This window comes from Rhipicephalus microplus, chromosome 1 (genome assembly GCF_043290135.1).
Source record: "Rhipicephalus microplus isolate Deutch F79 chromosome 1, USDA_Rmic, whole genome shotgun sequence".
NCBI classification, from domain to species: Eukaryota; Metazoa; Arthropoda; class Arachnida; order Ixodida; family Ixodidae; genus Rhipicephalus; species Rhipicephalus microplus.
This window is the reverse complement of record NC_134700.1, coordinates 262,692,895-262,715,232: the sequence shown is the minus strand read 5'-3', so window position 1 is coordinate 262,715,232 and position 22,338 is coordinate 262,692,895. Positions and strand designations below refer to the sequence as shown.

Here is a 22,338-nt window from a genome sequence, read left to right as displayed (position 1 = left end):
ATCTTGGCATCAATGACATCAGGGCCATCTTAAAGGGGGACGTTGCGAATCACCCCTTTGCGCGTGGAGTGTGGGGCAGTCTCATAGCACTTAGCTTGTGCACCTTGCCCGAAATGAGTATTTGTTTCATTTGAACGTATCGGCCTGCATTTTCGTGCTTGGGAGTACTGGCAACCATAAGATTTTGCTGCAGATTCGGGCATAGAGTATCCTGGCACAAATCCTCCTGGCTTATATCAGCGGCAACTAGTATTGCGTCTACCACTGTAGCTGCACCGATTTTCGAGATATTGAGTCCACCTCTCGACTGGATCACAATCTTGATGTCATCTTGACGAAGTGAGGACATCTTTCCCGCCCGTAGTACTTTGGACTTCAGCGCAGCACCACTCAATTTGCCGCGACGTGCGCCCGGCTGCGACGATGGCGCGTTAGAGTCAGCACTGCGTGTTTTGGCTCCAGCTCTTCTGGCCCCAGCGGACTGCCAACTTTTATTTTGAGTAAACTCTTCTTCTGAAATATTCTCTCCGTGCACTTCATACTCCATCGTGAGTAAATAATTCAGTGCACCGGGCCTCGGAAGGGCCTGCCGCAGGCGGGAATAAGCCTACTAAAAGCACGGTCTCCCAAGCCACTCGTTAGGGTTAAAGAGGGCACCGCACCACAGGAAAAGAAATTGTTCCTAACTTGACAAAAAATCACTCACTGTGGTCAAATATGGTATCGGTAGGATCCTGATCACTTCTCGAAACAGATGCGAGCAACAGTTGACGAACACTTGATGAAAAAACTCTAGAAACACAGATTTAGTTGCCCGTGTGCGGGAGCCGTACGAACTGGCTTATAGATGATTTTTTACAGCTGGTCTGTGCAACTTCAATGAGGTGGCACTGCCGGCATCTGGCCTTTCACTTTGAGAATGTTACCTTTAGCAGTACTGATCCACATGTCTCCATCTGCGCCTTGTCATTCACTCGGCATCTTCAAAGTGTCTGCATGTAGTTAGGGTGAGTAAAAGCAAACAGATGGTAGCATAAAAAAATTTAACATGACGACATTGCAGATGCGATTTCCTTCCTCCTCAAGTTTGTCACAACCTCTGCCGTGTGGCCCAGAAGTTGGATACCAACAGTTTCATTTGCTTTATATTTGTCTCTTGAAGCTCTGAGAGCAATGTACTTGTCTGAAAATTGCAGTTTTTCCAAGATGTACTCTCAAATCGCCAAAGACACTACTTAGCAGGTGTGGCAAACAAAAGAAAAAAAAAAGGCAATCTGTGTAATGTACAGAACATACCTGATGCTTTGCCCCTGTGGAAGATGACACAATGGGTAGGCGATCTCACCATTTATTTATTGCTGTGAGAACAATGGGTGAGTATGAAGCACTACTGTGAATTCAAGAGGACAGTTGCGTCTGTGTCGGTGCCATAGGTAGGCAATAAAATAGGTCATTCAGACTCACTGATAAAATATATTTTGCCCTCAGGGCTCACTCAAATTGACCAGTTTTCTTCAAGTGTACTCACTTGGACTCAGACTCTCTAAACTTTTTTTCCCCTCTCTGTTTCGAACTCATCAGCACATTACTCAGCCTGATTCACTACGACTAACGGCTTCACTCGAGTCTGAGGGAGCCTGATTTAGTCTACTTATGAGTCTGTTTGCATAAAGTTAGCTACAGTAGGCTCATGATAATTCAAACTCCGATAATTCATACTTTCAGTTAATTCAAACAAAATTCAATTTTTCGGTTTGCCCTCTATTCTATCAGTGTATTTAAAAGTCCCCGTAATTCAAACTCTATCATTTGGTTATTTCATACTTTTTGCGGTTCCATACCAAAATATATCTGCTGCTTTCCCACTACTATTTAAAATTTGCATCTTTATCTAATCCTAACAGTCTAAAAGTGAAAAATAAGGGCCTTAGGCTTTCAAGGAAAAATGCTTTGCTAGTAAACAAATGTTTGAAACGAAGCACATGCATGGTAAAGCGTGATGCTTCTTGACTGGTATAGAGAGCTTTGTGCTGAAGGCACATGTAGCAAAGAAGCAGTTTGCAATTCACGATTTCTTTAAAGGGTCTGATCAGCAGTAAATGGCCAATAAACTTGTGGACCTTACATCCCTGCTTTCTGTTCATTGCATGCAGTTAGGGTTTGAAAACGCCTAAAGAGTTCTTAAATCTGATAAAATCAATGCCTAATCATAATGTGTGGTGTCACCTCACCAACAGTCATATATCTACCCCTGTCCTTCGGCAAGTGGTACATTGGCCAAACAGGCAGGTGTTTAAATGAGCGGCTGAAAGAGCTTGCTCACAACGTCTCTTCTACAGTATCGGGCCACTTCGGCATTCATTGCCAAGACTGCGGTTGTGTCCCCAACTTTCAGCATTGTACCGTCATTAGGCGTCATCGGGACCAGATGATACGCAAAATTTATGAGGCTGCAGAAACAGAAAGGCTGGGCAGTGCATTTGTCAGCAGGCCTTCGATTGCTCTATCACAAAAAGAAATAGATTTTCTTCAGAACGTTGACACACGTGATGTTCATGGCGCGTTATCACGATGATTACTCCGTTGTTAGGTGAATTCTGTTTTCTTTGATTTGTCTTTTCTCTTTTTGTTAGATACTGCTCAAGTATATATTGCACGGTTCCAGCAAATAAATCTTGTTGTAAGTCAGTGCTGCTGTCTGTTTCCTTCTTTTCTTGTCCCTCGTTATTGGTGCTGTTTTTTATGTGAATCATGTCATACCAACTTGCCCAAGCAACCACGTTAGATATCTGAGAACTTCTGATAATTCAAACAAAATTCAAATGTTCTTTAGAGTTCGAATTAACGAGAGTCGACTGTATTTCGATCAAGGTGTCAATGGTCTTTAATGCCATTATCTCACATAATCGGTGCTCTGTGATATGCCTTCTGATCTTGTACCTTCAAATACGTGTTATATTTGGGGTTTCAATCCAGTAAGTACATTTTTATGAAATACACATCTGGCATGAGATATTTTTATTGAGAACTTTCGTTGAAAGAGTTTGCTCTGGGAGGTCATGGCCACAGTGTTGGTCGTGGCGCTAACTCCCTTCCTTCCCCACAACTCACGCGTCTGATTAATAAATATCGATGTGCTGCATGGACGCCAGTGCATTGTGATATGTGTATAGACTTGAGTGTCAATGTAAGCCAGTATAACGCTGAAGATGAGTAGGTAGAACCATACATTGCCAAAAAGAGATGGAGCTCACAACTCTCTCAAGAAACATTTCGCACTTATAAATGTTGGTTCACAGCCATACTGTAGGTAGAAAGGAGACTAACCAGTGATTCGCTAGACAGCGGTGTTGTGTGCAAACATCACAAAAGGAAGAATTATGTCCAAGTTGTCTTGGTATGGTACGCTATACATCGATAACATGTCAATCAGTGTGTGATGAAATCGTTCTGTCAACCCATTAGTTTGAGAGTGGTAGGCTGACGTTTTGTGCGCTGTGCCACAAGTCCGCAAGAGTTCTTCAATGATTGTGGACAGAAAGGTGCTGCTGCGATCACGCAACAGGACACGGGGTGCACCATGCCGTAACACTATGGCGTTGAGAAAAAAATCGGGACATCTGAGGCAGAATTTGTATGTAGAGGAGCAGTCTCCGCGTACCGTGTCAGGTGATCGACTACTGTCACTATCTATCGTTGACCTCTTGGCGTGATTGGGAAAGGCCGGACCGAGACTCAATTCACTAATATTGACCTCAACTAGACTCACTCATACTCAAGGTCACCAAAAATTTTCTCAGCCAGACTCATTCGGACTCAAACTAGTCAAAATATTGCTCACCTGGGCTCACCTGGGCTCAGACTCAAGGCTCGATCCGAGTTTGAGCCAGTTTGAGTGAGTCGACTCATGAGCTCATGAGTGATTTTGCCAACCTACGGTAAGTGCTGCCGTGTTGGCTTGTAACTTAATATACTGGCGGTTACTGATAACAATTAAGGGCATACGCCATAAATGCAAGGTGGAATAAACATATCACTTTTGCTGTGGTGTAATACGTGCCAGAAAAACGCAAATGTCTCTACCTCAGGACTTTTCGGCTAAGTGTTGAACTATATTTCTGTACAATCATGGGACTTGGCCCCGCTATAACAAGCTTGTGTAGCATGGCCATGGCCGCTTCACTGGCTGAAGGTTAGTTACAATCATGTGATCAAACATGGCCTCACCCATGCGCCACTGCGAAAAATTGTCTGCATGAGTTTGTTGGTGGTGCAAAGCTTTATGGGGCCTGTTTGTGTGAGAATGTCAGTACATATAGCCATTGGAAACGAATGGCACTGGGAGGTTGCTAGGTCAGAAGAGTTCATAAGAACCAGCAACCCTACAGCTGGCTGGTGTCTCATCTTTGTGTCCTCCCTATGCACTCCTACAGCTGTTACAACATAATAAAAAAATCGAAGCCCTGCCTGCAGAGCTGCAGCATGCTTGCCCTTCACCTGTGAAAGACAGTCGGGCTAGTTGGCTTGTGCTCGAACTGTAAATAGTTTTTCTCGGCCAATGTAGACGTTGCTTATTAAGAGTAAAAGGTTAATTGATTCTACTTAAATCATTACATTTAGCTGAGTGATGATTTCGAAATCCCTGGAGACATGAGTCTACACTATGACTCATAAATCAGTCACATAAAGATGTGCCCGTATGAGAAAGTCAAGTGTGTGAAACACTTGAAAAGTGCTTGATGGCTAGAAAATGAGCAAGCACTATTTGATAGAGCTTTTATGCAAATTCTATGCGAGGGATGCAAAGGCTGAGGGTGAAGCTGGCTTTTTTCTCAGGTTGTAGTCAACTAATAGTGAAATTGTATGCTTTTGCTAAAATACAGAAAAATGTTCACATTCTATTTACTTGCCATCGTCAGGTAGACATCGTATGCGAGCGATGGCACCATGTGCCCACTTGCGGGACTTTTTCAGAGAAAAGAGGCACAAGTGTCAGCTGAAGTAAAGTAGTTTTACTTTTCAAGGCGTGTTTTGACGGCGGAATGTACAGTCATGGAAAGAGGAGGAGAATACAATGGACAGTGTGCATTTCGTTATGCATTTTCCATTCAGAACTCGAGTAAGCTTATGTACTCCCATTAGTAAACACAAAGACAAGCAATCAAGAGAAAAAAAAAACATGGAACAGTATTTTGACTATTACTGGTGTGATTGTCACGGGACAACAACAAAACTTGGGCAAGCAAATGTTTTTTTTTTAAGGACAAGTTGCATGAAATGTACAGGAGATTGTTTATGATATATCAGCTTGTTCAAGCAGGTGCACTGATACTGAAGTGGAGGTGTGATGAATTGTTTGTTACAACTCAATTTAGACACTGTTGCACGTGATAGCTATAATGGTTTAACAATTTGTTGGCATACGCGTACTGCCACTAGAATTAAACATTAAGCGATTCTTTTTATGTGTGTGAAAAAAAAAACAAGGCTCTTGCTAGGAGAAATGCAATAAAGCAGCATAGAAGTTGCTGCTGCTGTTTTTATGTTTGTATAAAAAAATTGGAAACCTGCTATCTTATTAGATATACAATTTTTAGTCTAATCAGTATTCATTGTAACAAGTTCACTTTTTCTTTTAAATGGTGTTAGCTCAAAGTTAACAAGCTTAAAATGTGCAGGCAATATTATGATGGAAGGGAGAGTAAGTAGGTTTTGTACTGAGGTGGGCATGCTGTAATGTCAACACACTTTAGAGACGGGGAACATTTTTTTCTTTCATTATTACAAGTGAAAGACAGAATGCAGGGCAAAAAGACACGGGGCCACGCTGATGTCACAAAATCACCTGGAAATGCACGTAAGTATAAAAAACTGTGCTAGAACCAGACATCAAATATGAACAAAAGAAAGAAGAGGTCATGGATGGCAATGCTGTAGGTACAGACAATGTAAGTGTTGTGAAAGGTCATTTCATGAGCGAGATAAATGTAAAGATAAACATAAAAAATGGATAAATATACACTCTGAGATGCAGAGGGGCTTTCAACCACCAGTTGACAGTGAATACAGTTGCTGACAATGCACTCAAAAAAGAGGGTGACAAGAAATGCGAGAGTGTTTTGTTTCTCATCGGGAAACATGTTATTGGAAAAGGGGCACGCCTTGATGAGGAAGAGGAGACCATCAAAAGTGTGGCGAGGAGAAGGAAAAAAAAAGCATCTGCTGCTTGATCGCGTTCGTTAGTTGTAGTCTGTCTACATTTTATGTTACACTGCAGCTCGCTTGTGTACACGTGTCTGCGTATATGTAGTGCTTTCGTGTGGTGCCTTCTCTGTTCACTCGGGTTTCTTTTCTCCTCTTTCTTGGAGCCTTGAAGGAGAAAAATGTTGGCTAAGAGATCCCTCTCCCAAGCTCACCATCAGCTTGCAGGAAGCGTCTAAAGCTATAGGCCAACAGACCTGTTAGGTTGTGAGCTTTTTCGAAGCGTCCTAGCTACATGAGTATCGCAGCGGTCACACGAGGATGAATGAGGTGGCGTTCCACAAGCAGACGTACAAAACCATGACGTCCTTTGTTTTCTTTCTTTAAAAACTAAAATGCTGCATTTCGGCATTACCTCTTCTACACTAGTTTCTTAGGCTCAGGTGTAAAAGGGAAAGGGGGATGCTGTATGTGTAATCTGTATGGTTGGTTTTATTTTTTTTTTTTTCTGTTTTGACGTGGCATATGCATTTTTGTTTATGGCTATTGCAAATACCTATGAACCGCATGCGAATGATCAAAACTTGGTTCAACTGGTGGCGCTCCTTCTGATATACCTTCTTAGGAACATGGAATGGTACACAAACCAAATTAGTATGTTTCGTGGATAAGTGACTACTTGAGTTTAATGATAAAGGCATACAGTGGGTTGCTGCTTATAATTTGCATTGACTTGTGAGGAATGGTGTAGGTGGTTTACCTTCAGGTGGTTGAAAGCCTGAGTTTTATTCAACCAACCTTTGGGTAAAACTGCATGAGCTTACAGGTAGCTAGCAATGAGTGATGGGCTCTTGGTGATCTTTCTAATGCTGAATATTTGTCCGGCTGGAACGTTCAATAAGAATGTTCTACATAAAGTTAATTATGCTGGAGCAGCTTTCCTTTGTTCTTTAAAGACTGCCAGTGAAATGTGGCAAAGAATAAGCGCAGGGTCATGAATAACTATGCGCGTCTTTTATGTTTTTGTCGCGTTGCGCGCAGCCGATGTCACATTCAGCTTGCACGATTAGTCGCGAGTCGAGGCCCCCATTGTGCCTTCTTGGAATCGCGCAGAAAGCACTACCAATATAACTTAGTGTTCCAAAAAGCTCTGCTTAGAGCATATGCTGATATCTACAGACCTTTCAGTTGCATTCATCTACTTTTCAGCTTTTTATAATCGGGCTGCTAGAAATCAAGCTTAGCCAATTGGGGTCCCACGCACTCTTGTAAAGAAACGCACATTTATACGTGTTTTGTTTCTGAAGACACAGTTGTCGCCACAGTCAAGAAAGTGTCAATTGCTCGAAGCTGCATAAGCAGTGACTCAAATCGTAGAAATATATGAAAAGATGATGCTGCTGGTTTAAAAATTTTGCGCTGTGCAGAAGTGTTGAGTAGCTTGGTACTATTATGTTTTCTGTCTTAGCTAATCTTCCCTGCAACAAAGTATTTAGTAGTATGTTTCTCAATGAAAAAATATCAGACTGTTCAGAAGTACGTGGTAAACGCTGTGAGATTACTCGCGTCTGTGCAAAGTTTGCAAGCTTACAACGAAGACTGTATACGTTGTCATGACATTTATATCTTGAATTTTTTTACTTGGGGTGCGTAAGCTACAAAGTAGAACCTAAAATATTTTTTATTGGTGGTTACAAGTTATTACTGATGAATAGGAATTCTTTGCTTGCAGCTAAGTTTATTATACAAACTCTTTCTAGATTTTGTCCCCGGGAAAATACTACTTGATTCAGGTATTAATGTTAAATGTTCTGATGATTTCTTTTGCATTCCTTTTAGGAAGTGAAGCTATAATTAGTTATGCTTAAAAACAATGTGAATGTGCTTCATACATTATAACTTTTGTCACTCTTAAACAAGTGAGACAACCTATAAAATGCACATATTTAATTCTTTACTTGAAATTGGTAGTGAACTGTAGTAAGAGATTCAGCCATATAATTTTAAAAAGAATGTGTGAAATATTACACTTCAAATACGAGGGAATACATCACAAAAAGCTTCAAAAAAAATAAGGTTATTTATATCCTAAAAACTGAAAGAAAAAGACATTACCATTTGCTGGAAATTATGCTTGACCCAGAACATTCTGAGCCATGGTGGCTTCTTACCGTAGACATCTGAAGTAGGGTAGCGCTTGCTACTGCCTATGGCTCATCTGAAAAATGTGATCTTGTAGCAACACTTTTGGCTCGATTTCGTAAGCCTCTTTGCACCCACACTCTGTGGCCTAGTGATGTCAATGAAAGATGCTCTGACTGTTGATTTCATGCTAAGGGAAATAGTCTTCACATTGTGTATGCTAAATACCAGGTTCGAGGCTTGATGCTGTTCAAGGGTAGACAATTATACAAGCTATTCAGCTTTGTTAACATTGCTTCAAAGGCATAATAGACTGCATATCTATAACCCATCATCCAATGGGAGATAGTAGCTGGCCTTAAACTAGATTGGGTGGAATAATAATTAGATATTAGTTTTTTTCCCCTCGCAAGTGCTTCGATTATGGTTTCTGTTTCAGTAGGCTTTCCAAGAGTGAGTGGAGAACGAACAAGTATATTCTATCTCACTTGCTTTTTTTTCGTTAGCAGAAGTGTTAGTTAAACAACTGGTCGTTTCTGAATGTGCTTGCGTCAACTTGTGTATTGTAGATCCAGTGAAGTTGCAATCCTCATGGAGTTATATATCGTTATATCGTCCTTTGCACATCTGGGTAACAACGTCAAGTAATTTTACCTCAACAACTATATATCTTTAACACTCTGCTGATATGACAGCCGTAGCAAATGGTACATTGTATGGAACCAGACACTGGCATGTCACCAGCGGCAACATTTGTAACATGAAGAAAATATTCCGAATGAGCAATGGCAAATACGAGGAACCCAACTACCCTCGTCAACGAGCTATGTTTCGATATGTTTTTCCCAGTTAACGTGTGCTAGAACTATACTTCGGTAATCTGCATAACATCTCATTGCTGTTCAGAAGGCACCATCTTCCACGGTGGTGGCGCGGAACCCAATCCAAGTTTCAATGATGTGTTTTTTGAGAACTCTCGTGTCGTGGTTGAGCAATGCCAAAGAAAAAAAAAGGGGATGGTGAGTTGTGCGAGTTTTCTATATGTACAGGGATGCCCCAGATATACAGCAACAGGCAATGTCACATTCATACCACAAAATTGCATTTCCACAAATGTTGGGAAATTGGACAGTCGCTGCTCGCAGGTGAGAGAATCTCGCATCATGCTTCTGATCATGTTCAGAAGCTTCAAAAAAAAAGAAAAGGAGAAAACTGTAACAGGGGATAACAGTACTGTGGAGTATGTACATGTAGCAGAGCCTTAACGCCACGGCAACAGTTTGCCATCAACAGTAACCAGATCATCGCTGTTGCATCCGCACAAAAATCCGAATGACCGGAAACAGCACGGGTGCCAAGTGGCATGACCCAGTCTTAGAAAACAGATTCAACATTTCCCCGATTAGACCTTGTTGACAAACAACAGTGCCCCCCAAGATGCCTTCTGAAATGTGTTTGCAGAGTGTGTTACCGAACATGATAGTATCCATACCAGGGAGAACAGTTTTCATGGAACTTTCTTGTCACGAGTGGCATTCGTACCGGGTCATACAGCTTAGTACCTGATCCCGTTTTCATGCGGACGCAGTTTTGAATTAACTTCCGCTCCTATCTCTGCGGTAGAAGGCTCGAGCATCTAGGGCTCGGAGTAACCCGGTGAAATCGTAGCCTTTAGCGCTTCAGCAGCTCCTTCAGTTGCACCAATAGCCATTTCGGCTGCGAGCTTGCGGCGCTGCAGCAACTCTGCATGGACGCCTACACCACTTTGATTTATGCCCTATCGTTGTGGAGCTGTGTAAGTATGTGTGTGTGTGTGTGTTTGTGTTAGTGGTAGCCTTTTTTTCTTTCTCCTCTTTTTATATGCTGCTGAGAGAGGTCGAGCCACGGCCCAGAAAGAAAAGAAAATAGAGCACCACACATGCAGTACACAGTGTAGTGCGAAGCCCTTTTTTTTCTACTGTGGACCTTGCTGCAAATGGCCTCCCTAGCCTTTTCCTGGCTTCCTCGCCAAAGCAAAACTCGATCCTTCATTGCTGCAGGGGCCCCAAAAGTTATCCCGTTGCGGCTGAATGTAGTCTTGTATCATTAACAGTCAACACTAGATATATCTCGCAGTGCACGGAAAGATTAATGTCATTGGAGGAGGCTGCTGGGAAACACACCTATGGCTGCACACGTATTGTGCTAACTCTCTTTGTTGGAAACTATGCCATTGCCCGTGGAATCGCGAGCTTAGTTTGAGTAGTGGTGCTGTCGAGCAAGGGTAAAACTAGGGTTCACTGCTTCGCTAAAGCACACCAACATGCACATATACTTTGCAAGATGTGTCAACAAACAACAGGTTTATATGTAGTTATATGCATTTGTGTGTATACTTCATCCAGGTTGCCTAGAATGTAATTCATGCCTGTGTGGCCCTCAATAAATGCAGGCATTAAAGTGCTCTAATCATTGAAAAGCTGACTTTGTTTCTAGGGCATGCGGGATCATATTAGTATGGGGCTTTTTGCATGTTTAAGAATATTGTGGGCAACAAGACGAAAGCGGCTGAAAAGGCCAGTGGCTTTGTCTCTTCTTGTAGCTGCATCTCTCCGCACAAAGACTGATTTGATTGTAAAGGAGCCCTTAATATTTTTGGTAACATCTTCAAGGGGCTGGTCTATGGACTAGATTTAAAAGCAGCAGAGTTGTGCCGGGATTATGCTGTGAATTCATGCCATTGAATACTGACACCCTGTGCAGTGCATTAAAAGGTTTCGACGTGTTTGATCACTTGTGTTTGGATGACATTTGACTATATTAACTACAATTGTGGAATTTCGTGTGCAAAGAGGCAGTACCTGTTCGAGAGCTTGTAACATAGTGCTGCGTTGTTATCCTTTCGACTGTAGGGAGCCGCTCGAATGGTGTCACATTTGTACGACTCCAAAGCACATAAAAAATCATGATGTGTTAAATGCCCCAAAGCTTGCAGATGCTGCTACTTTCAAATGTGGAAGAAAGTTAATTGTGTCATCACGATCATCCATATTTGAGGACAGGTAGCAGCATATTTGATTTTCTTACAAATATAAGCGGTCATAGCTTGGAGTCTTCTCACCTACTCGTAGCAAGGATGTCACGTTGGGGTAAGGACGTTAGTCCAACCCCTTTCTATGTATATATGTATGTGTGTTTGTACAAGCATGCATATATGTACTCATGCAAATGAAAATTTTCAGAGGTTGACTTCACCCCCTCCTTTTTGGCTATGCCTATGTTCAATTTTATTGACATTATTTATGTTGCTGCTTGATTAGATATAGATACTGTATTTGGAAGCAATAAGGTGCATAATATCCGCAAGCTGATCAAATGCTGAAATATTCTATTCCTAATATTGTTTCTCTTTGGCCAAGCACAGCCAGATTTTTTTTTCTAAGAGGCACAACATCTAACAAGCCTAAACTTTCTCTCTCTCTCTTTTTTTGCATCTTCCACGTAAGATATTCACAACCTTTGAGGTTTCTCTTCAAGAACCTTTTGCATGAACTGTTTATAGTCAATCAGAATGTGTAGTTTGCTATATGTGCACTTGTGGGCTTGCTGTGCTAGAAATTTGTCTATTTCTTGTCTTGTGTGTGTTTTTTTTCTTTGTGTGCACTCGACTAGATTTCGGGAGACGTGCATTTCCAAGGGAAAGTAGTCATAGACACATAAAATAAACCTCTGTGCCCCTGTATTACAAGCTTGCCATCAAAATGCTTGCAAATGTGAATTTTTTATAATGTGTGACCTCTCCTAAGGTTCCTCCAACCTTTGTTTGGTTTGTTTCACATAAAATGCACCATACATTAAGAAATCATTTCTTTTTATGTTAATGATCCTCTTATCTAGATTTCGTAGGATTGAAGAACACTGTATTTCACGAAATTGAAGCAAAAATTTATGATCATTATATCAGAACTTGTTCAGTGTCTGTAGTAAAAAGAAAGTATTATAATTCACTAAGAAATAAATGAATAAATATACCATTTTGAACTCAACACCAGAATCGCAGCTTACGTATGATATTATTATGCGGTGTAATGCTTTCATATTCTTGCATGTAAGCTGATTATGATTGCAGAATCCTTGCATCAGTAAGTGAAATTTATGCAAGTGTAAAAAGTTTCTAAATTGGCTCTCCTTTAAGCAACTTCCTAAATAAGCACTTAACCTTGGCGCTGCCAGGAGCTACCAAATCGCATGAACCTAGGAATATTGCTCTTGGAAATACATGAGCAACCGTTTTATTCTTGTCTAACATGCATCGTTTCTTTTTGATAAAAGTTGGTATTCCGGAAAGTTCTCTAGTGTGCCATTTTGAAAACGCTGGTCTAGAACTTCGTTTTCATAACAGGCCGATGCCCAGCTTACCAGGCGCTCTGCCGCTAACTTTTCTCTTGGCACAATGGCACATCGAAGTTCATATGGCACGGCTAAAGTTCCTGGGGTCATCCTGGTTGTATAATATACATTGACAATGTTACTGTTGCATTGTCATTCAGATGATGATACCTCATCATTGTTCCTTTCTCTCTTTTTACGTTACATACCTTGGGAGCATGGTAGCTAACCAATAAGCATTACCTGAAATCCACAACTCCGTCTTAATACACATTGTTTACTCCTCATTGCAATCTGCCATACTTATCTCATTTAGTATTTTTTCTCAGTCGTACCATTGCCGAAATTTAGAAAATTTGTATTTTTAAGTATGCACATGATCTGTGATGTCTTTTCGTTGTGGTGAGACTATTTCTCGGTTGTTAGGATGCACTGCGAGACATTTTATTTCGCTAGAGTAGTCCTAAACATGCTTGCTCAACTCTGCAGGTGGTAGGAGAAACAAAGAGGCTGGAAGAAGTTAACAGTAGTACTTAGCAAATGACTTCTAGCCAGCACTTCGTGCTCTGGTGAGTGCCTACAATGCTGCCTAGTTAGTTCTTGGTTTATTACACCTAGGCTTCAGTGATCATTGACCACTGGTTGGAATATGTGCATGTTTAGGTGCAGCCTCCGGCTGTGGTATTTATTACTAGGCACTACTGCTGTGAAAGCTCACAATTCTAAAGAGAACAAGGCTGGCAGTACAAATTCAGAAACTGAGACATTAATTTCGTTTTTTTGTCAGGATATCCTGAGTTACCTAGCATTTCGTCTTCAGAAATCGTTTTTATTTCGATTCTTAATGCTAGGTGCACTCTATGTGTGGCCTCTCGCACAAAAATGATAAAAAGCAGGCTTTTGACATTCGCTTGAAATACTGAGGCACCCAAGTCTAATCAAATGACAGCCACATGAGCTTAGCAACATTTCTGTAGTGTTCGAGACTTGCTAGAGACAACAGCTTGATTGAACAATACCTTTTGATGGCAACTTAATGTTTGAATTTTGGACCTATCGTGCGTGCTACTTTGGCTGAGCCAGCACAGCATTGTAAATATGAGCCAAGCTTTGAATACATGCTCTTAGCCTTGAGGCGGCTAGTCTTTGTTGCTATTGACCTAGGTCACTTCCATCGGTTCCATGCTGTGGAGCATGAAGAGTTGGTTGACAATGTACAATACAGCATGCAAGAGGAACGTAGTCACATTGTGCACTGAGGCGCAACAAATGGGGCTCTTGCGCAACAGCTGTTGCCAGTTAGAGGGATAAGGTGCTGTGGATATGTGCATTATAGTTACACGTTCTGGACCCTCGCGTCCAGGCTGGTCACAGTGCTTCGTGTGGGTGACTGAACCTCTTGGATTGCATCTCTCTCCGGGGATAGGGCAGTGTCAGGCTTGCTTCTGGAAGGAGGCACGTGGAACTTGACTGGTGCACTTTCGGGCGGTGCGCAAAGTCTGCTGGGCTCCACTGACAAGACCCTGTGGGTAGTCTCACTTGTGCTGCTGAAATGAAAAACACAGAGTCGCTGGTTCTCCTAAATGCATGATCATTTCCCTGCAGTCTTAACGAAAAGGCTGTCTCTGCCTCTGTCACGTAAGATGATCACTGCCAGAAAAAATTAAGTGAATCAAACTTCTTGGCCTGGCTGGGCTTGAATCAAGGCCCCCACACTCCCAAGCTGGGTGTCTACCACTGGGCTTTACACTGGACACATTCCACTACTTTTGCCACTGCGCACCTACTTTCCTTTTCTTTATTGCAGGGAAGGAAACCATTACTCTTACATGAACATTTTAGAAACTTATAGTCTGGTATATTTTCTTGATGTGACAAAGGACAGGACGTTACCTTTTACCCTCCAACTTCATATTCCGCATTGAACTGCTTAGTCTCTTGAGAGTAAGACTGACAACAACGAATGCTGAAGCTCTGCGGCCAACAGAAACATCCTTCAGGAAAGAATTCAAATATGAACGTTTTTATGACACACTAGACTGGCCCCGTATCTTTGCTTTCGGCTACACACTTCCACTTGTAGTATATGTATATCTGAACCACGTGAATGCTCTGTACTTGCGGTAAAAAGTGCATGTACAGAGCGCTTTGTATATATATATATATATATATATATATATATATATATATATATATATATATATATATATATATATATATATATATATATAATGCTATAATAAATGGGTGACATGGGCTGGCTGGCTCATACACCATGTATATTCCATTCTCACTTCTTCGTTCTCTGCCTCTACCAACTATCGCTTCATACGTCACAGGATTCCCCTCCCCCTGAAAGACGGCATGGATTACGAACAAGAAAAAGTATACAAGGAGAGGTTAAAAAGTCACAAATGTCAAAATTCACAATTGGTTCTTTGCTCCAGGGGAGTTCCTTAAACTTCCAAAGACTTCAGGGGAGAGTGCAGCAGTCCGGTTAACGCAGGAGTTCTGGTGGGCTGGGCTGGTGGTTGCGTCCTGGATAACACGAAAATGCTTTGGGTGTGGAGATAGGAGTAATCACAGCTGGTATTCTTGTGAAGAACGAACGAGGCTCGAACATCTTGCAGAATCGACAGTTCCGATGTTGTAGGAATCGAATTCCTCGTCGTGGGTGATACGCAGGCCGCACAGGCAGCTTGCGCGCGCGTTGATCGAGGTTGATTCGGGGCTGCCTGTGTTCCTGCCTAGTACAAGGGGTGTTTTTGTTGCTTTTGGGGAGTTTACTATGGTGGTGACGCAGATGTTCAGGCTGAAGGCGCAATCTTGAACGCTGGTGCGGAAAAGTTCCTTGGCTTTTCTTTCTGCGAAGATAGCTCAGATGCGGAATCAGTCTTTTCTTTAGTGTATGTTGATCACGACACTCTTTAAGCCACAAGTATCCTTGCGATGTTGGTGTGGGCGTTTTAGCTGTTGGGGTCCCTCTTGTTGCTTTTGTTGGCATTGATGATGTTGCACTGTCTGACGAGGTGGACTTCCTTTTGAACCATGAGCCCGTTTTTTTTTGTAGGTTGACGTGACCAGCAAATAGTTGATACTTGTTAGGGTGTCGCGATTTGTGTCAGGCAGTGAAGACAGTGCGCCAGAATTGGCAGAAAAATCTGCTGAGGCTCTTACAACGCCATTCTTGATGAATGTTTCTGGCACAGGGCATTGCTTGAGAGTTGATCCTTCCGAGCCTCCTGTGTGGGTTGGGCTCTCAGGTGGCTGGGAATTCGACGGCGACACTGCGAAAGGATCGGTTTAGTCTGATTTTAATTGGGAATGACTGTCCTTCTGTGCAACAAACGATGCGAGCCCTTCTGGCGCATGAAACTGAACGGTAGGGAACGGGCTTGACTGAGTGTGCTTGGAGCTTCTCTGCTCTATTCTGACCATAGTGAACGCGTGAGACGCGAGGTGGGCGTTGTGAGCGACCAAAGATCCACGCGAAGGAAAAGCAAGAGGTTGGTCAATGCGTGAAGGCTGCTTTTGACTGTGACGACCGAGTGCGGTTGTCTGTGGATGGTGGGTTACAAGCAAGTCTTTGTCGTAGTCGTCATTGTATTCTTTAAACCAAACGATCATCTCTTGTTTTATCTTTTCCCATGACTCGTCGTTTTGAAATATGTGGGTAAGGTAGAATTTGAAGGCCTCACCGGAGACGTAGTCGGTAAAGTTGGCGACCATCTCCTGTTTCGACCATGATGCAGCGGTAGCGTGGAGTTCGAACAGGTCGAACCAGTCCTGTACAGGTCCATCGTCCGCTGCTCCGGTGTACTTGGGGATGGGAAGGTCGGTCGATGGTTCTGCCATGATGCCGGTAACTGCTTGCGCCTGATGTCACCTCTTCTGTGGTCGATATTCAGTTGAGGCATATTGCCGGTGGCTTCATGAATGATGTGTGGCTGATGAGCGGCGACCAGGTCTTCATCATGTCGACTCGTGTTGTGACGCTATAATGAATGGGTGACGTGGCCTGGCTCATACAGCATGTTTATTCTATTCTCACTTCTTCGTTCTCTGCCTCTACCAACCATCGCTTCTCTCTCTCTCTCTCTCTCTCTCTCTCTCTCTCACACACACACACACACACACACACACACACACACACACACACACACACACACACACACACACACACACACACACACACACACACACACACACACACACACACACACACACACACACACACACACACACACACACACACACACACACACACACACACACACACACACACTTTAAGCCACAAGTAAGCCACCTTTAAGCCACAAGTGTACTCGTGAGGAGGTTTCACTTGATTGTTGTTCTTGTTCGAGTAGCCGTTGTAGTTCCTGGAGTTCATGGAGCTGCCTTTGTTGAAATTGGTCGTTTTGCTGCGAAAGTTGGTCATATGGGCACACACGCACACACGCACGCACGCACGCACGCACACACACACACACACACACACACACACACACACACACACACACACACACACACACACACACACACACACACACACACACATATATATGTGACACTATTATGACTGGGAGACGTGGCCTGGCTCATACGCCATGTTTATTCTCAAGCACTTCTTCTTCATCGGCTTCTACCATGCCTTCATACGTCACATGATTCCCCCTCTCCCCGAAATATGGTACTGGTTACAAAGTAGAACAAGTTCAAGAGGAGTATAAACAAAATAATGGCCAAATTCAGTTTCACGTCCAGAAGGAGTTCCACAATCTCACTAAATCTTCAAGGCCGAGGGATCTGTTCCGTGAATTCTATAACAACTCTGATGGGCGAGGTTGACTGTTGCGTTCTAGCCAACAGAAGCACGGTCGGAAGGTAGAAATTACTGATGACACAGCAATTCTTGTGAGCAATGAACAAGGGTGGAAGTCCTAGTAGCATTCGAGGGTCGGGTGTCGTAGACACCGAGTTCTCCGTCGTAGACGCTGCTTTCTGTGTCGTGGCTGAGACAGAACGAGTGCTTGCAGCTTGCATGTGCGAGAACCGAAGCTGATGATATGATGCCTGTGTTCCTTCGTTGTACACGTTGTAGCTGCATATCTCTTTGGTAGCCTTCCGCGAATATGGCTTAGGCATTGACTTTGTCTTTGCTTCTTTAATTGCTGTTGTCTCTAATGACCTTTAAGCCACAAGTGTACTCGTGAGGAGGTTTCACTTGATTGTTGTTCTTGTTCGAGTAGCCGTTGTAGTTCCTGGAGTTCATGGAGCTGCCTTTGTAGAAATTGCTCGTTTTGCTGCAAAAGTTGGTCATATGGGCATCTTGCAGGAACATGAGTCTGCTTTTCTTTGCATGGTGATGTGATCAGTAGATAGTCGGTAGTCGATACTGTACTGCTGGGCTTGTCTTGCGATGAAAGCAGCGTGACAAACTGATGAGAAAGCTCCCGAGATGGTTGTGAGTCATCCTTGATTGTAAATGCTTCTGTCAGTTGATAATGCGCCGGCGTTGATGGATTCGAAATTCCTGCAGTGCTTTGACTCACATGTGTGTTATCACCTGACGATAAGAGCACAACAGACATGGCTTCAGGTGGTTCTGATGGCGTATGTTTTTCTTTTTGCAGCGTAGTTAGGCTGACAATGTCTGTCGAACGACCCTGGTCCGGAACGTCAGGGTAGGGGCTGGTATTGTGAGGATTCACTAGCTCGTCACGCGTAAATTCCGTCGCACGCTCGAAACCGTCTGGGCCTTGTGTGTGACACGAAGCATCAAGGGATTCGGGTGGTTCAGTAAAATGTGAAGTGTTGTGGTGCAGTGAACACGTTGAAAATGCCGATTTCATTGTTTTTGGGAAAGCCGGCTTTAGGTTTAGTCTTTTGCCGAAATGGTCTAAATTCCTTTCGTTATGCGGAGGCTTTACCTTGTCTGTTGCGACGTGCAAGTTACCAGTCGGTGTTCGAATGCGTGACGTTTTTTCGGGAGAGTCATATGATGGTACAATGGTGGTATATTTTCTCTGAGGTCTCGTTTGGAAAATAGGCTTACTGCGGGAAGACTTCGCGTAACTCTGATGGGCGAGTTGAAAAGCTTTCCGCTGATGAAGTATGGACAGGTCTTCATCGTATTCCTTGAAACGACTGATCATTTCTTCTTTGATCTTTTTTCAAGACTCATCGTCCTCGAAGATGTGGGTGAGGTAAAATTTAAATGCCTCACCTGAGATGTAGTCAGCAAAGTTTATGATCATCTCCCGTTCCGACCAGGATGCAGCAGTGGCGTGGAGCTCGAAAAGGTTGAACCAGTCCTGTACGGGTCCGTCGTCCGCTGATCCGGTGTACTTGGGAATGTCAAGGTCGTCTGATGGTGCTGTCATGATGCTGGTCTTGGTGTAGAGTTGGGATGTACTTTTGTGGTCCACGTTCGGTCACTGCGTCCTGCTGAGACGTTCGAAGACGGTGGCTGGTTGATGAAGTGGCCGCCAGGTCTTCATCCTGCCGACTCGTGTGACGCTATGATGACTGGGAGACGTGGCCTGGATCATACGCCATGTTTATTCTCAAGCACTTCTTCTTCATCGGCTTCTACCATGCTTTCATACGTCACACACACACACACACACACACACACACACACACACACACACACACACACACACACACACACACACACACACACACACACACACACACACACACACATATATATATATATATATATATATATATATATATATATATATATATAAAGAAAAATAAAGAAATGCCACCCGCATTTTCGCACGAGGGAACTAGAGAGTGATGGGGGTATAGTTTGGGAATGCTTATTAGTCATTTCGTCTTTATTATTCTTATTTATTAAACGAACGAGAAGCGTTGCCTTCAACGTCAAGCGAAAGCCAACTGAATTCCGAACGCGCGATTCAGTGCCTACGTATACGGGTCAGCCAGGGAACGGTTGTGCACCTTGCGAGGCGAGAGGGGGAGCGACAGTTTTGCGGGTGTCTTCCTGGGCCGGCAAGAGACGCGATCATGCGGCCGTAGCGCGACACCGTGCGGCAATTTCTCTCGCGGCCGCGGCCGCGTTTACGAAAGGAGCACGCTGCTCACACGATGAAGTCGGTATTGTGACTGTTGTTCGCGCTTGCCTGTTTGAATAGCGCTGTATCTGTGACAGTTGCCAGTCCGCGCTCGTCCTGTGCATGCTCATTTCGAGCGTGCTTTCTGCTTGAGGTGTGCGCTGCAAGTTTGTAACTGTTTGCCGTTCTTCGCGTGGCTTGGTAATTTGTTGTAGCATTCATTCCTTCGTCCTTGTGGCGAAACGATGCACAATAAACGCTCAACTACCTGTGTGAAGACACGCTTCACTTTCATGTTATAGTGATTTCCAGAAAGGTGGATCCGCCACATTTTTAGGGGCGAAGCTCCTTAAGGCGTGGGCTGTGCGTCCCCTGTATGTAGCCCCCTCTCGTTTAGTTCTTGCTGTGTTCACTAGATGGCGGTACTTGTAGCTGATGATGAAAAGATGCAAGATGCTATAAACTAGACGTCGGTACTTGTAGTTGATGATGGAAGATGCGAGATGTTACAAAATAGGAATGATGTCACATATGGCGCGTGTCATCGGGGGAAGGCAATTGTTCGATATAGTGCGGTGACGTACGCTAGGGGGAGCGTTGAAATAAAATCGAGTGGGCGAAATTTACGGATGATTCATGGTTTACCAGGTTTACCTCCGGAGCTTCGCCCACTCATCATCATTCACTTCGTGGATATGGTGACTGTTCTTTTTTTTCCTTAGCTTCCACATGTAGTTTCAACGGCCTGTATAACAGCGGGTGACGTCTGCACATCGGACGCGTGCATGCCGCATGCCAGTAGCAAAATAATAGGCTAGAAAAGGGCGCCCTGCTGAAGCAGTGCGTCGTCATCACGGTGCAGAGAGGGACGACAAGGGAACGTCACCTCGAGTTGACGCGGCAGACCGAAACGCAGCGAGACGTACTACTGGCCCGCCTCGGTGTAACAGTGGCTAGAATGTTCGGCTGTTCGGCCCGATGGTCGCTGTTCGGCCCGATGTTCGGCCCGATGGTCGCTGGTTCGATCCCGACCGTGGCGGTGGCATTTTGATGGAGGCGAAATGGCAGAGGCCCGTGTGTTCTGTGCGATCTCAATTCACGTTAAAGAACACCAGGTGGTCGAAATTTTCAGAGCCCTCCACTGGGGCGTCTCTGGTAATCATATCGTGATTTTTTTGAGACGTTAACACCCCCCCCCCCCCAAAAAAAAAGACGTATATTAGAAAGGTCCTAGTTCACATCGAAGACATGTATATATATAGTACGACACTTATACGTTGTTCCCGCTGCAATTTCTTTTTTTTCCCTCGTTTATTCAACTTATGCAGCTTCATTCAGCCCCGCCGCGGTGGTCTAGTGGCTAAGGTACTCGGCTGCTGACCCGCAGGTCGCTGGATCAAATCCCGGCTGCAGCGGCTGCATTTCCGATGAAGGCGGAAATGTTGTAGGCCTGTGTGCTCAGATTTGGGCGCACGTTAAAGAACCCCAGGTTGTCGAAATTTCTGGAGCCCTCCACTGCGGCGTCTCTCATAATCATATGGTGGTTTTGGGACGTTAAACCCCACAAATCAATCAATCAATCAATCAATCAATCAATCAATCAATCAATCAATCAGCTTCATTCACAACCATTGCAGATTTCATGGTCAAATGCCAACGGAGCTGTCACACGTTCCCAACAGAGAGAGTATGCCGCTGTAACGCACGCCCTACTACGCCCACCGGCAACGCGCGCGGTGCTGACCACGTGGTCTTCCCTTCTTGTCCCTCTTTTAGCTGCGCTGCTTGCAAGGTTGGCCTTGCTACTTGTATGCAGCTCGGTAAATCGATCTCAGTAGTGTCTGTGACGTATTTTAATCATAAATTTTCATTGCGCGTGGCACGCGGCCGCAAAGCGAATCTGCGGATATCGGTGGCATCCAGGGTGCGTTTCGCCAGTTCGTTATTAGTAGGCGTGAGAACTTGTGGCGCATGACAGCTGTCCTTTATTTGGCCCCATTGATGTTGCCTTGTCTGGTAAGTTCAATTTATTTTTAATTGTGTGTACTCTTAAGTTGCGCTGCGGTGACTAATATGTTTGGACATCGTCATGAAATTCCTCGGCTTAGATTCTTGCATGGTCGCTTATAAATCTAAACAGAAATTCCTGTTTCTACATATGATATTCAAAGGCTGTTCAGCTATGTTAAGCGCTGAAGATGGAAATGAAAGCTGAGTACCGTGTATAATTAACATAAGCTTACATCGTAGGAGGCCATTGAAAGTAATGAAATTCTGGGTACGGGGGAGGGGCTTTACTTTCCACGACTACAAGTGGTTATAAAGGCGTGCCATAATGGGGCACTCCGGATTTAATGCTTTGCATTCACTCATCGCAACGCAGCTGCTGCGGCTCAGATCAAACGCCTAACCTTAAGTAGCGCGACGCCATGTCGCTATTGCGCTATGGCGGCCAATTGAGACCATTTATTTGAGACCAATGGAGACCACAGCAGCAAGAGCAAATGCCCGCCGTGGGCAGGGATTCGCACTGGCGTTACCG

The 22,338-nt window shown here is 43.8% G+C and overlaps 1 protein-coding gene across 1 annotated transcript in view; it reads right to left on the bottom strand.

Annotated features, from left to right (window-relative positions):
* Positions 1-4,992: 4,992 nt before the first annotated feature.
* The window catches only part of LOC119164774 (ras-specific guanine nucleotide-releasing factor 2), a 367,674-nt gene continuing 350,328 nt past the window's right edge, over positions 4,993-22,338 (bottom strand). The window contains exon 31 of the mRNA XM_075894126.1: positions 4,993-14,258. The gene's annotated coding sequence lies outside the window, so the exon portion shown is untranslated. The remainder of the gene's footprint in view (positions 14,259-22,338) is intronic.